Source organism: Ambystoma mexicanum, chromosome 11 (assembly GCF_040938575.1).
Source record: "Ambystoma mexicanum isolate Mex_15411 chromosome 11, UKY_AmexF1_1, whole genome shotgun sequence".
In the NCBI taxonomy this organism is placed as follows: Eukaryota; Metazoa; Chordata; class Amphibia; order Caudata; family Ambystomatidae; genus Ambystoma; species Ambystoma mexicanum.
In genome coordinates this window covers 1,179,003,878-1,179,018,817 of record NC_090934.1, presented here as the reverse complement: position 1 = coordinate 1,179,018,817, position 14,940 = coordinate 1,179,003,878, and the positions used below count along the sequence as shown (strand labels likewise).

General features: G+C 50.2%; 10 non-coding genes across 10 annotated transcripts; all 10 read right to left on the bottom strand.

Moving 5' to 3' along the window:
• Positions 1-2,243: 2,243 nt before the first annotated feature.
• Positions 2,244-2,325, bottom strand: TRNAL-CAG (transfer RNA leucine (anticodon CAG)). Its single transcript has one exon. It is a non-coding gene; the product is annotated as a tRNA-Leu (tRNA).
• Positions 2,326-2,807: 482 nt separating this feature from the next.
• TRNAL-CAG (transfer RNA leucine (anticodon CAG)) lies at positions 2,808-2,890 on the bottom strand. The gene has a single exon. It is a non-coding gene; the product is annotated as a tRNA-Leu (tRNA).
• A 3,201-nt stretch (positions 2,891-6,091) lies between these two features.
• Positions 6,092-6,174, bottom strand: TRNAL-CAG (transfer RNA leucine (anticodon CAG)). Its single transcript has one exon. It is a non-coding gene; the product is annotated as a tRNA-Leu (tRNA).
• A 1,020-nt stretch (positions 6,175-7,194) lies between these two features.
• TRNAL-CAG (transfer RNA leucine (anticodon CAG)) lies at positions 7,195-7,276 on the bottom strand. Its single transcript has one exon. It is a non-coding gene; the product is annotated as a tRNA-Leu (tRNA).
• Positions 7,277-9,392: 2,116 nt separating this feature from the next.
• Positions 9,393-9,475, bottom strand: TRNAL-CAG (transfer RNA leucine (anticodon CAG)). The gene has a single exon. It is a non-coding gene; the product is annotated as a tRNA-Leu (tRNA).
• Positions 9,476-10,495: 1,020 nt separating this feature from the next.
• Positions 10,496-10,577, bottom strand: TRNAL-CAG (transfer RNA leucine (anticodon CAG)). The gene has a single exon. It is a non-coding gene; the product is annotated as a tRNA-Leu (tRNA).
• A 482-nt stretch (positions 10,578-11,059) lies between these two features.
• TRNAL-CAG (transfer RNA leucine (anticodon CAG)) lies at positions 11,060-11,142 on the bottom strand. The gene has a single exon. It is a non-coding gene; the product is annotated as a tRNA-Leu (tRNA).
• Positions 11,143-12,162: 1,020 nt separating this feature from the next.
• Positions 12,163-12,244, bottom strand: TRNAL-CAG (transfer RNA leucine (anticodon CAG)). Its single transcript has one exon. It is a non-coding gene; the product is annotated as a tRNA-Leu (tRNA).
• Positions 12,245-12,726: 482 nt separating this feature from the next.
• Positions 12,727-12,809, bottom strand: TRNAL-CAG (transfer RNA leucine (anticodon CAG)). The gene has a single exon. It is a non-coding gene; the product is annotated as a tRNA-Leu (tRNA).
• Positions 12,810-14,375: 1,566 nt separating this feature from the next.
• TRNAL-CAG (transfer RNA leucine (anticodon CAG)) lies at positions 14,376-14,458 on the bottom strand. The gene has a single exon. It is a non-coding gene; the product is annotated as a tRNA-Leu (tRNA).
• Positions 14,459-14,940: the final 482 nt, after the last annotated feature.

The window sequence follows — 14,940 nt, the reverse complement described above, 5'->3', positions numbered from 1 at the left end:
CTGTTTAGGCTGAAAGGACTGTGTATGGGCCGGCCTGATCTCCCTGTACTCCTGCACAGGACTCACTCTAAATGACAGGGCTAAAGAGTTCTGCCAGCAAAGCCTATATACAATGGCCATTCGTGGCCGTTTGGGCAGGCAGGTGGTTGGTTGGGCAGAGGGCGAGGAGGAAGAACTGTGTTCACTCCTCTGCCTGCCTTTTTACCTCTCGCTTCCCCCCACTCACTCCTCCATTTGCCTCCCACTATGTCACACTAACTTTCCTCCTGACCTCCATTTCAAATAGGTCACTTCATTCCAACTAGGCCCAGTGAAAAGGACAAGACGTTGGGTTCTTTATGCATTTTTTCCAAAGACAAAATGCCGCGCTGCGCCCATTTGCAAGTCCACAAAGCTAGCACAGTCCTAAGACGGTTTTTCATTTAAGCACTGTAGTACACCTGCCAAAAGGGCAGTGAAGCATTCCAGGACGAACTGCAGACCTAGCTGGAGGACGGGAGTGTGTGGAGCAAGCTCCAACTCCATCTCCCTGTTCCAGAAGTCCGTGGCCGGCAGTTATAGGAAGCGTGGAATGCAATCACATGAAAAGTAAAAACCCGTTTCAGGCATGTCAGAAGTGGGATTCGAACCCAGACCTGAACGCAGCACCTTAGACCACTCGGCCATCCTGACTCTGCCTTAGGCGCTCGCCTGAATCGGCTTAGAGGCTATGTTGGCAAGTCTTTGACCACACTTAAATCCTCTTGGATTTCCTAAAATGTCTCCACAGTCTGCCAGGAATATACTCTCGCGCATCCCACCCACCCCTCCTAACCCACCACCCTCCCCATCCATTTTAAAAATGTCACTTCATTCCCACTAGGCCCAGTTAAAAGGACAACACATTGGGTTCTTTATGCATTTTTTCCAAAGGCAAAATGTCGCGGTGCGCCCGTTTGCATGTCCACAAGGCCGGCCCAGTCCAAAGATGGTTTTTCACTGGAGTTCACTTTCCCAAAAAAGAAGCGAGGAAATACAGGAAGCACTGGAAATCAACCATGAGGCCTGCAGTGCGTGCTCCAACTCCATCTCCCTGTTCCAGAAAGCCTTGGCCAGCAGTTATAGGACGCCTGGAATGTTACAATCAAATGAAAAGAAAAATTCTGTTACAGACATGTCAGAAGTGGGATTCGAACCCACGCCTCCAGAGGAGACTGTGCCTTAGACCACTCGGCCATCCTGACTCTGCCATTTGCACCCCTCAGATGCGGCTTAGAGGCAATGTTGGAAAGTCTCAAAGACCACCCGCCTAAAATCCTCTCCTATTGCATTAAAGTCTCCCAATTCCTCCCAAAAGAATAATCACAGGCAGGGCAGCACTCATACAACGACTACTGGCACAGACGTGCAGGGTTCAATCCCTATGTACAGCAGCTACTTGTCACAAGCACACATGAGTCTTTCATGTTTCTGCAGAACGGTGCTGCCTGCCACCTGTTAACAGACACAAGCAACTACACCTCAGGAAATAGGAAGGCAGGAGGCGGGCTGGTTTATGCAAATAAAAGCATGCACTGTGTCCAACCCTTCAGGAGGTTCAGGCAGTGTGCTATAGCCTTCTTGGTCACAAGAGGTTGGGCACTAGTCCCGGGGAGCCTGTTTAGGCTGAAAGGACTGTGTATGGGCCGGCCTGATCTCCCTGTACTCCTGCACAGGACTCACTCTAAATGACAGGGCTAAAGAGTTCTGCCAGCAAAGCCTATATACAATGGCGGTTCGTGGCCGTTGGGGCAGGCAGGTGGTTGGTTGGGCAGAGGGCGAGGAGGAAGAACTGTGTTCACTCCTATGCCTGCCTTTTTACCTCTCGCTTCCCCCCACTCACTCCTCCTTCTGCCTCCCACTATGTCACACTAACTTTCCTCCTGACCTCCATTTCAAATAGGTCACTTCATTCCAACTAGGCCCAGTGAAAAGGACAAGACGTTGGGTTCTTTATGCATTTTTTCCAAAGACAAAATGCTGCGCTGCGCCCATTTGCAAGTCCACAAAGCTAGCACAGTCCTAAGACGGTTTTTCATTTAAGCACTGTAGTACACCTGCCAAAAGGGCAGTGAAGCATTCCAGGACGAACTGCAGACCTAGCTGGAGGACGGGAGTGTGTGGAGCAAGCTCCAACTCCATCTCTCTGTTCCAGAAATCCATGGCCGGCAGTTATAGGAAGCGTGGAATGCAATCACATGAAAAGTAAAAACCCATTTCAGGCATGTCAGAAGTGGGATTCGAACCCATGCCTCCAGAGGAGACTGCGATCTGAACCAGTGCCTTAGACCACTCGGCCATCCTGACTCTGCCTTAGGTGTTTGCCTGAATCGGCTTAGAGGCTATGTTGGCAAGTCTTTGACCACACTTAAATCCTCTTGGATTTCCTAAAATGTCTCCACAGTCTGCCAGGAATATACTCTCGCGCATCCCACCCACCCCTCCTAACCCACCACCCTCCCCATCCATTTTAAAAATGTCACTTCATTCCCACTAGGCCCAGTTAAAAGGACAACACATTGGGTTCTTTATGCATTTTATCCAAAGGCAAAATGTTGCGGTGCGCCCGTTTGCATGTCCACAAGGCCGGCCCAGTCCAAAGATGGTTTTTCACTGGAGTTCACTTTCCCAAAAAAGAAGCGAAGAAATACAGGAAGCACTGGAAATCAACCATGAGGCCTGCAGTGCGTGCTCCAACTCCATCTCCCTGTTCCAGAAAGCCTTGGCCAGCAGTTATAGGACGCCTGGAATGTTACAATCAAATGAAAAGAAAAATTCTGTTACAGACATGTCAGAAGTGGGATTCAAATCCACGCCTCCAGAGGAGACTGCGACCTGAACGCAGCTCCTTAGACCACTCGGCCATCCTGACTCTGCCATTTGCACCCCTCAGATGCGGCTTAGAGGCAATGTTGGAAAGTCTCAAAGACCACCCGCCTAAAATCCTCTCCTATTGCATTAAAGTCTCCCAATTCCTCCCAAAAGAATAATCACAGGCAGGGCAGCACTCATACAACGACTACTGGCACAGACGTGCAGGGTTCAATCCCTATGTACAGCAGCTACTTGTCACAAGCACACATGAGTCTTTCATGTTTCTGCAGAATGGTGCTGCCTGCCACCTGTTAACAGACACAAGCAACTACACCTCAGGAAAAAGGAAGGCAGGAGGCGGGCTGGTTTATGCAAATAAAAGCATGCACTGTGTCCAACCCTTCAGGAGGTTCAGGCAGTGTGCTAGAGCCTTCTTGGTCACAAGAGGTTGGGCACTAGTCCAGGGGAGCCTGTTTAGGCTGAAAGGACTGTGTATGGGCCGGCCTGATCTCCCTGTACTCCTGCACAGGACTCACTCTAAATGACAGGGCTAAAGAGTTCTGCCAGCAAAGCCTATATACAATGGCCGTTCGTGGCCGTTTGGGCAGGCAGGTGGTTGGTTGGGCAGAGGGCGAGGAGGAAGAACTGTGTTCACTCCTCTGCCTGCCTTTTTACCTCTCGCTTCCCCCCACTCACTCCTCCATCTGCCTCCCACTATGTCACACTAACTTTCCTCCTGACCTCCATTTCAAATAGGTCACTTCATTCCAACTAGGCCCAGTGAAAAGGACAAGACGTTGGGTTCTTTATGCATTTTTTCCAAAGACAAAATGCCGCGCTGCGCCCATTTGCAAGTCCACAAAGCTAGCACAGTCCTAAGACGGTTTTTCATTTAAGCACTGTAGTACACCTGCCAAAAGGGCAGTGAAGCATTCCAGGACGAACTGCAGACCTAGCTGGAGGACGGGAGTGTGTGGAGCAAGCTCCAACTCCATCTCCCTGTTCCAGAAATCCGTGGCCGGCAGTTATAGGAAGCGTGGAATGCAATCACATGAAAAGTAAAAACCCGTTTCAGGCATGTCAGAAGTGGGATTCGAACCCAGACCTGAACGCAGCACCTTAGACCACTCGGCCATCCTGACTCTGCATTAGGCGCTCGCCTGAATCGGCTTAGAGGCTATGTTGACAAGTCTTTGACCACACTTAAATCCTCTTGGATTTCCTAAAATGTCTCCACAGTCTGCCAGGAATATACTCTCGCGCATCCCACCCACCCCTCCTAACCCACCACCCTCCCCATCCATTTTAAAAATGTCACTTCATTCCCACTAGGCCCAGTTAAAAGGACAACACATTGGGTTCTTTATGCATTTTTTCCAAAGGCAAAATGTCGCGGTGCGCCCGTTTGCATGTCCACAAGGCCGGCCCAGTCCAAAGATGGTTTTTCACTGGAGTTCACTTTCCCAAAAAAGAAGCGAGGAAATACAGGAAGCACTGGAAATCAACCATGAGGCCTGCAGTGCGTGCTCCAACTCCATCTCCCTGTTCCAGAAAGCCTTGGCCAGCAGTTATAGGACGCCTGGAATGTTACAATCAAATGAAAAGAAAAATTCTGTTACAGACATGTCAGAAGTGGGATTCGAACCCACGCCTCCAGAGGAGACTGTGCCTTAGACCACTCGGCCATCCTGACTCTGCCATTTGCACCCCTCAGATGCGGCTTAGAGGCAATGTTGGAAAGTCTCAAAGACCACCCGCCTAAAATCCTCTCCTATTGCATTAAAGTCTCCCAATTCCTCCCAAAAGAATAATCACAGGCAGGGCAGCACTCATACAACGACTACTGGCACAGACGTGCAGGGTTCAATCCCTATGTACAGCAGCTACTTGTCACAAGCACACATGAGTCTTTCATGTTTCTGCAGAACGGTGCTGCCTGCCACCTGTTAACAGACACAAGCAACTACACCTCAGGAAATAGGAAGGCAGGAGGCGGGCTGGTTTATGCAAATAAAAGCATGCACTGTGTCCAACCCTTCAGGAGGTTCAGGCAGTGTGCTAGAGCCTTCTTGGTCACAAGAGGTTGGGCACTAGTCCCGGGGAGCCTGTTTAGGCTGAAAGGACTGTGTATGGGCCGGCCTGATCTCCCTGTACTCCTGCACAGGACTCACTCTAAATGACAGGGCTAAAGAGTTCTGCCAGCAAAGCCTATATACAATGGCCGTTCGTGGCCGTTTGGGCAGGCAGGTGGTTGGTTGGGCAGAGGGCGAGGAGGAAGAACTGTGTTCACTCCTCTGCCTGCCTTTTTACCTCTCGCTTCCCCCCACTCACTCCTCCATCTGCCTCCCACTATGTCACACTAACTTTCCTCCTGACCTCCATTTCAAATAGGTCACTTCACTCCAACTAGGCCCAGTGAAAAGGACAAGACGTTGGGTTCTTTATGCATTTTTTCCAAAGACAAAATGCTGCGCTGCGCCCATTTGCAAGTCCACAAAGCTAGCACAGTCCTAAGACGGTTTTTCATTTAAGCACTGTAGTACACCTGCCAAAAGGGCAGTGAAGCATTCCAGGACGAACTGCAGACCTAGCTGGAGGACGGGAGTGTGTGGAGCAAGCTCCAACTCCATCTCCCTGTTCCAGAAGTCCGTGGCCGGCAGTTATAGGAAGCGTGGAATGCAATCACATGAAAAGTAAAAACCCGTTTCAGGCATGTCAGAAGTGGGATTCGAACCCAGACCTGAACGCAGCACCTTAGACCACTCGGCCATCCTAACTCTGCCTTAGGTGCTCGCCTGAATCGGCTTAGAGGCTATGTTGGCAAGTCTTTGACCACACTTAAATCCTCTTGGATTTCCTAAAATGTCTCCACAGTCTGCCAGGAATATACTCTCGCGCATCCCACCCACCCCTCCTAACCCACCACCCTCCCCATCCATTTTAAAAATGTCACTTCATTCCCACTAGGCCCAGTTAAAAGGACAACACATTGGGTTCTTTATGCATTTTTTCCAAAGGCAAAATGTCGCGGTGCGCCCGTTTGCATGTCCACAAGGCCGGCCCAGTCCAAAGATGGTTTTTCACTGGAGTTCACTTTCCCAAAAAAGAAGCGAGGAAATACAGGAAGCACTGGAAATCAACCATGAGGCCTGCAGTGCATGCTCCAACTCCATCTCCCTGTTCCAGAAAGCCTTGGCCAGCAGTTATAGGACGCCTGGAATGTTACAATCAAATGAAAAGAAAAATTCTGTTACAGACATGTCAGAAGTGGGATTCGAACCCACACCTCCAGAAGAGACTGCGACCTGAACGCAGCGCCTTAGACCACCCGGCCATCCTGACACTGCCATTTGCACCCCTCAGATGCGGCTTAGAGGCAATGTTGGAAAGTCTCAAAGACCACCCGCCTAAAATCATCACCTATTGCATTAAAGTCTCCCAATTCCTCCCAAAAGAATAATCACAGGCAGGGCAGCACTCATACAACGACTACTGGCACAGACGTGCAGGGTTCAATCCCTATGTACAGCAGCTACTTGTCACAAGCACACATGAGTCTTTCATGTTTCTGCAGAACGGTGCTGCCTACCACCTGTTAACAGACACAAGCAACTACACCTCAGGAAATAGGAAGGCAGGAGGCGGGCTGGTTTATGCAAATAAAAGCATGCACTGTGTCCAACCCTTCAGGAGGTTCAGGCAGTGTGCTATAGCCTTCTTGGTCACAAGAGGTTGGGCACTAGTCCCGGGGAGCCTGTTTAGGCTGAAAGGACTGTGTATGGGCCGGCCTGATCTCCCTGTACTCCTGCACAGGACTCACTCTAAATGACAGGGCTAAAGAGTTCTGCCAGCAAAGCCTATATACAATGGCCGTTCGTGGCCGTTGGGGCAGGCAGGTGGTTGGTTGGGCAGAGGGCGAGGAGGAAGAACTGTGTTCACTCCTCTGCCTGCCTTTTTACCTCTCGCTTCCCCCCACTCACTCCTCCTTCTGCCTCCCAATATGTCACACTAACTTTCCTCCTGACCTCCATTTCAAATAGGTCACTTCATTCCAACTAGGCCCAGTGAAAAGGACAAGACGTTGGGTTCTTTGTGCATTTTTTCCAAAGACAAAATGCCGCGCTGCGCCCATTTGCAAGTCCACAAAGCTAGCACAGTCCTAAGACGGTTTTTCATTTAAGCACTGTAGTACACCTGCCAAAAGGGCAGTGAAGCATTCCAGGACGAACTGCAGACCTAGCTGGAGGACAGGAGTGTGTGGAGCAAGCTCCAACTCCATCTCCCTGTTCCAGAAATCCATGGCCGGCAGTTATAGGAAGCGTGGAATGCAATCACATGAAAAGTAAAAACCCATTTCAGGCATGTCAGAAGTGGGATTCGAACCCACGTCTCCAGAGGAGACTGCGATCTGAACCAGTGCCTTAGACCACTCGGCCATCCTGACTCTGCCTTAGGTGCTTGCCTGAATCGGCTTAGAGGCTATGTTGGCAAGTCTTTGACCACACTTAAATCCTCTTGGATTTCCTAAAATGTCTCCACAGTCTGCCAGGAATATACTCTCGCGCATCCCACCCACCCTTCCTAACCCACCACCCTCCCCATCCATTTTAAAAATGTCACTTCATTCCCACTAGGCCCAGTTAAAAGGACAACACATTGGGTTCTTTATGCATTTTTTCCAAAGGCAAAATGTTGCGGTGCGCCCGTTTGCATGTCCACAAGGCCGGCCCAGTCCAAAGATGGTTTTTCACTGGAGTTCACTTTCCCAAAAAAGAAGCGAAGAAATACAGGAAGCACTGGAAATCAACCATGAGGCCTGCAGTGCGTGCTCCAACTCCATCTCCCTGTTCCAGAAAGCCTTGGCCAGCAGTTATAGAACGCCTGGAATGTTACAATCAAATGAAAAGAAAAATTCTGTTACAGACATGTCAGAAGTGGGATTCGAACCCACGCCTCCAGAGGAGACTGCGACCTGACCACTCGGCCATCCTGACTCTGCCCTTTGCACCCCTCAGATGCGGCTTAGAGGCAATGTTGGAAAGTCTCAAAGACCACCCGCCTAAAATCCTCTCCTATTGCATTAAAGTCTCCCAATTCCTCCCAAAAGAATAATCACAGGCAGGGCAGCACTCATACAACGACTACTGGCACAGACGTGCAGGGTTCAATCCCTATGTACAGCAGCTACTTGTCACAAGCACACATGAGTCTTTCATGTTTCTGCAGAACGGTGCTGCCTGCCACCTGTTAACAGACACAAGCAACTACACCTCAGGAAATAGGAAGGCAGGAGGCGGGCTGGTTTATGCAAATAAAAGCATGCACTGTGTCCAACCCTTCAGGAGGTTCAGGCAGTGTGCTAGAGCCTTCTTGGTCACAAGAGGTTGGGCACTAGTCCAGGGGAGCCTGTTTAGGCTGAAAGGACTGTGTATGGGCCGGCCTGATCTCCCTGTACTCCTGCACAGGACTCACTCTAAATGACAGGGCTAAAGAGTTCTGCCAGCAAAGCCTATATACAATGGCCGTTCGTGGCCGTTTGGGCAGGCAGGTGGTTGGTTGGGCAGAGGGCGAGGAGGAAGAACTGTGTTCACTCCTCTGCCTGCCTTTTTACCTCTCGCTTCCCCCCACTCCCTCCTCCATCTGCCTCCCACTATGTCACACTAACTTTCCTCCTGACCTCCATTTCAAATAGGTCACTTCATTCCAACTAGGCCCAGTGAAAAGGACAAGACGTTGGGTTCTTTATGCATTTTTTCCAAAGACAAAATGCCGCGCTGCGCCCATTTGCAAGTCCACAAAGCTAGCACAGTCCTAAAACGGTTTTTCATTTAAGCACTGTAGTACACCTGCCAAAAGGGCAGTGAAGCATTCCAGGATGAACTGCAGACCTAGCTGGAGGACGGGAGTGTGTGGAGCAAGCTCCAACTCCATCTCCCTGTTCCAGAAGTCCGTGGCCGGCAGTTATAGGAAGCGTGGAATGCAATCACATGAAAAGTAAAAACCCGTTTCAGGCATGTCAGAAGTGGGATTCGAACCCCGACCTGAACGCAGCACCTTAGACCACTCGGCCATCCTGACTCTGCATTAGGCGCTCGCCTGAATCGGCTTAGAGGCTATGTTGGCAAGTCTTTGACCACACTTAAATCCTCTTGGATTTCCTAAAATGTCTCCACAGTCTGCCAGGAATATACTCTTGCGCATCCCACCCACCCCTCCTAACCCACCACCCTCCCCATCCATTTTAAAAATGTCACTTCATTCCCACTAGGCCCAGTTAAAAGGACAACACATTGGGTTCTTTATGCATTTTTTCCAAAGGCAAAATGTCGCGGTGCGCCCGTTTGCATGTCCACAAGGCCGGCCCAGTCCAAAGATGGTTTTTCACTGGAGTTCACTTTCCCAAAAAAGAAGCGAGGAAATACAGGAAGCACTGGAAATCAACCATGAGGCCTGCAGTGCGTGCTCCAACTCCATCTCCCTGTTCCAGAAAGCCTTGGCCAGCAGTTATAGGACGCCTGGAATGTTACAATCAAATGAAAAGAAAAATTCTGTTACAGACATGTCAGAAGTGGGATTCGAACCCACGCATCCAGAGGAGACTGCGACCTGAACGCAGCGCCTTAGACCACTCGGCCATCCTGACTCTGCCATTTGCACCCCTCAGATGCGGCTTAGAGGCAATGTTGGAAAGTCTCAAAGACCACCCGCCTAAAATCCTCTCCTATTGCATTAAAGTCTCCCAATTCCTCCCAAAAGAATAATCACAGGCAGGGCAGCACTCATACAACGACTACTGGCACAGACGTGCAGGGTTCAATCCCTATGTACAGCAGCTACTTGTCACAAGCACACATGAGTCTTTCATGTTTCTGCAGAACGGTGCTGCCTGCCACCTGTTAACAGACACAAGCAACTACACCTCAGGAAATAGGAAGGCAGGAGGCGGGCTGGTTTATGCAAATAAAAGCATGCACTGTGTCCAACCCTTCAGGAGGTTCAGGCAGTGTGCTAGAGCCTTCTTGGTCACAAGAGGTTGGGCGCTAGTCCCGGGGAGCCTGTTTAGGCTGAAAGGACTGTGTATGGGCCGGCCTGATCTCCCTGTACTCCTGCACAGGACTCACTCTAAATGACAGGGCTAAAGAGTTCTGCCAGCAAAGCCTATAGACAATGGCCGTTCGTGGCCGTTTGGGCAGGCAGGAGGTTGGTTGGGCAGAGGGCGAGGAGGAAGAACTGTGTTCACTCCTCTGCCTGCCTTTTTACCTCTCGCTTCCCCCCACTCACTCCTCCATCTGCCTCCCACTATGTCACACTAACTTTCCTCCTGACCTCCATTTCAAATAGGTCACTTCATTCCAACTAGGCCCAGTGAAAAGGACAAGACGTTGGGTTCTTTATGCATTTTTTCCAAAGACAAAATGCCGCGCTGCGCCCATTTGCAAGTCCACAAAGCTAGCACAGTCCTAAGACGGTTTTTCATTTAAGCACTGTAGTACACCTGCCAAAAGAGCAGTGAAGCATTCCAGGACGAACTGCAGACCTAGCTGGAGGACGGGAGTGTTTCGAGCAAGCTCCAACTCCATCTCCCTGTTTCAGAAATCCGTGGCCGGCAGTTATAGGAAGCGTGGAATGCAATCACATGAAAAGTAAAAACCCATTTCTGGCATGTCAGAAGTGGGATTCGAACCCACGCCTCCAGAGGAGACTGCGACCTGAACCAGTGCCTTAGACCACTCGGCCATCCTGACTCTGCCTTAGGTGCTTGCCTGAATCGGCTTAGAGGCTATGTTGGCAAGTCTTTGACCACACTTAAATCCTCTTGGATTTCCTAAAATGTCTCCACAGTCTGCCAGGAATATAATCTTGCGCATCCCACCCACCCCTCCTAACCCACCACCCTCCCCATCCATTTTAAAAATGTCACTTCATTCCCACTAGGCCCAGTTAAAAGGACAACACATTGGGTTCTTTATGCATTTTTTCCAAAGGCAAAATGTCGCGGTGCGCCCGTTTGCATGTCCACAAGGCCGGCCCAGTCCAAAGATGGTTTTTCACTGGAGTTCACTTTCCCAAAAAAGAAGCGAGGAAATACAGGAAGCACTGGAAATCAACCATGAGGCCTGCAGTGCGTGCTCCAACTCCATCTCCCTGTTCCAGAAAGCCTTGGCCAGCAGTTATAGGACGCCTGGAATGTTACAATCAAATGAAAAGAAAAATTCGGTTACAGATATGTCAGAAGTGGGATTCGAACCCACGCCTCCAGAGGAGACTGCGACCTGAACGCAGCCCCTTAGACCACTCGGCCATCCTGACTCTGCCATTTGCACCCCTCAGATGCGGCTTAGAGGCAATGTTGGAAAGTCTCAAAGACCACCCGCCTAAAATCATCACCTATTGCATTAAAGTCTCCCAATTCCTCCCAAAAGAATAATCACAGGCAGGGCAGCACTCATACAACGACTACTGGCACAGACGTGCAGGGTTCAATCCCTATGTACAGCAGCTACTTGTCACAAGCACACATGAGTCTTTCATGTTTCTGCAGAACGGTGCTGCCTGCCACCTGTTAACAGACACAAGCAACTACACCTCAGGAAATAGGAAGGCAGGAGGCGGGCTGGTTTATGCAAATAAAAGCATGCACTGTGTCCAACCCTTCAGGAGGTTCAGGCAGTGTGCTATAGCCTTCTTGGTCACAAGAGGTTGGGCACTAGTCCCGGGGAGCCTGTTTAGGCTGAAAGGACTGTGTATGGGCCGGCCTGATCTCCCTGTACTCCTGCACAGGACTCACTCTAAATGACAGGGCTAAAGAGTTCTGCCAGCAAAGCCTATATACAATGGCGGTTCGTGGCCGTTGGGGCAGGCAGGTGGTTGGTTGGGCAGAGGGCGAGGAGGAAGAACTGTGTTCACTCCTATGCCTGCCTTTTTACCTCTCGCTTCCCCCCACTCACTCCTCCTTCTGCCTCCCACTATGTCACACTAACTTTCCTCCTGACCTCCATTTCAAATAGGTCACTTCATTCCAACTAGGCCCAGTGAAAAGGACAAGACGTTGGGTTCTTTATGCATTTTTTCCAAAGACAAAATGCCGCGCTGCGCCCATTTGCAAGTCCACAAAGCTAGCACAGTCCTAAGACGGTTTTTCATTTAAGCACTGTAGTACATCTGCCAAAAGGGCAGTGAAGCATTCCAGGACGAACTGCAGACCTAGCTGGAGGACGGGAGTGTGTGGAGCAAGCTCCAACTCCATCTCCCTGTTCCAGAAATCCATGGCCGGCAGTTATAGGAAGCGTGGAATGCAATCACATGAAAAGTAAAAACCCATTTCAGGCATGTCAGAAGTGGGATTCGAACCCACGCCTCCAGAGGAGACTGCGATCTGAACCAGTGCCTTAGACCACTCGGCCATCCTGACTCTGCCTTAGGTGTTTGCCTGAATCGGCTTAGAGGCTATGTTGGCAAGTCTTTGACCACACTTAAATCCTCTTGGATTTCCTAAAATGTCTCCACAGTCTGCCAGGAATATACTCTCGCGCATCCCACCCACCCCTCCTAACCCACCACCCTCCCCATCCATTTTAAAAATGTCACTTCATTCCCACTAGGCCCAGTTAAAAGGACAACACATTGGGTTCTTTATGCATTTTTTCCAAAGGCAAAATGTTGCGGTGCGCCCGTTTGCATGTCCACAAGGCCGGCCCAGTCCAAAGATGGTTTTTCACTGGAGTTCACTTTCCCAAAAAAGAAGCGAAGAAATACAGGAAGCACTGGAAATCAACCATGAGGCCTGCAGTGCGTGCTCCAACTCCATCTCCCTGTTCCAGAAAGCCTTGGCCAGCAGTTATAGGACGCCTGGAATGTTACAATCAAATGAAAAGAAAAATTCTGTTACAGACATGTCAGAAGTGGGATTCGAATCCACGCCTCCAGAGGAGACTGCGACCTGAACACAGTTCCTTAGACCACTCGGCCATCCTGACTCTGCCATTTGCACCCCTCAGATGCGGCTTAGAGGCAATGTTGGAAAGTCTCAAAGACCACCCGCCTAAAATCCTCTCCTATTGCATTAAAGTCTCCCAATTCCTCCCAAAAGAATAATCACAGGCAGGGCAGCACTCATACAACGACTACTGGCACAGACGTGCAGGGTTCAATCCCTATGTACAGCAGCTACTTGTCACAAGCACACATGAGTCTTTCATGTTTCTGCAGAACGGTGCTGCCTGCCACCTGTTAACAGACAGAAGCAACTACACCTCAGGAAATAGGAAGGCAGGAGGCGGGCTGGTTTATGCAAATAAAAGCATGCACTGTGTCCAACCCTTCAGGAGGTTCAGGCAGTGTGCTAGAGCCTTCTTGGTCACAAGAGGTTGGGCACTAGTGCCGGGGAGCCTGTTTAGGCTGAAAGGACTGTGTATGGGCCGGCCTGATCTCCCTGTACTCCTGCACAGGACTCACTCTAAATTACAGGGCTAAAGAGTTCTGCCAGCAAAGCCTATATACAATGGCCGTTCGTGGCCGTTTGGGCAGGCAGGTGGTTGGTTGGGCAGAGGGCGAGGAGGAAGAACTGTGTTCACTCCTCTGCCTGCCTTTTTACCTCTCGCTTCCCCCCACTCACTCCTCCATCTGCCTCCCACTATGTCACACTAACTTTCCTCCTGACCTCCATTTCAAATAGGTCACTTCATTCCAACTAGGCCCAGTGAAAAGGACAAGACGTTGGGTTCTTTATGCATTTTTTCCAAAGACAAAATGCCGCGCTGCGCCCATTTGCAAGTCCACAAAGCTAGCACAGTCCTAAGACGGTTTTTCATTTAAGCACTGTAGTACACCTGCCAAAAGGGCAGTGAAGCATTCCAGGACGAACTGCAGACCTAGCTGGAGGACGGGAGTGTGTGGAGCAAGCTCCAACTCCATCTCCCTGTTCCAGAAGTCCGTGGCCGGCAGTTATAGGAAGCGTGGAATGCAATCACATGAAAAGTAAAAACCCGTTTCAGGCATGTCAGAAGTGGGATTCGAACCCAGACCTGAACGCAGCACCTTAGACCACTCGGCCATCCTGACTCTGCCTTAGGCGCTCGCCTGAATCGGCTTAGAGGCTATGTTGGCAAGTCTTTGACCACACTTAAATCCTCTTGGATTTCCTAAAATGTCTCCACAGTCTGCCAGGAATATACTCTCGCGCATCCCACCCACCCCTCCTAACCCACCACCCTCCCCATCCATTTTAAAAATGTCACTTCATTCCCACTAGGCCCAGTTAAAAGGACAACACATTGGGTTCTTTATGCATTTTTTCCAAAGGCAAAATGTCGCGGTGCGCCCGTTTGCATGTCCACAAGGCCGGCCCAGTCCAAAGATGGTTTTTCACTGGAGTTCACTTTCCCAAAAAAGAAGCGAGGAAATACAGGAAGCACTGGAAATCAACCATGAGGCCTGCAGTGCGTGCTCCAACTCCATCTCCCTGTTCCAGAAAGCCTTGGCCAGCAGTTATAGGACGCCTGGAATGTTACAATCAAATGAAAAGAAAAATTCTGTTACAGACATGTCAGAAGTGGGATTCGAACCCACACCTCCAGAGGAGACTGCGACCTGAACGCAGCGCCTTAGACCACTCGGCCATCCTGACTCTGCCATTTGCACCCCTCAGATGCGGCTTAGAGGCAATGTTGGAAAGTCTCAAAGACCACCCGCCTAAAATCATCACCTATTGCATTAAAGTCTCCCAATTCCTCCCAAAAGAATAATCACAGGCAGGGCAGCACTCATACAACGACTACTGGCACAGACGTGCAGGGTTCAATCCCTATGTACAGCAGCTACTTGTCACAAGCACACATGAGTCTTTCATGTTTCTGCAGAAAGGTGCTGCCTACCACCTGTTAACAGACACAAGCAACTACACCTCAGGAAATAGGAAGGCAGGAGGCGGGCTGGTTTATGCAAATAAAAGCATGCACTGTGTCCAACCCTTCAGGAGGTTCAGGCAGTGTGCTATAGCCTTCTTGGTCACAAGAGGTTGGGCACTAGTCCCGGGGAGCCTGTTTAGGCTGAAAGGACTGTGTATGGGCCGGCCTGATCTCCCTGTACTCCTGCACAGGACTCACTCTA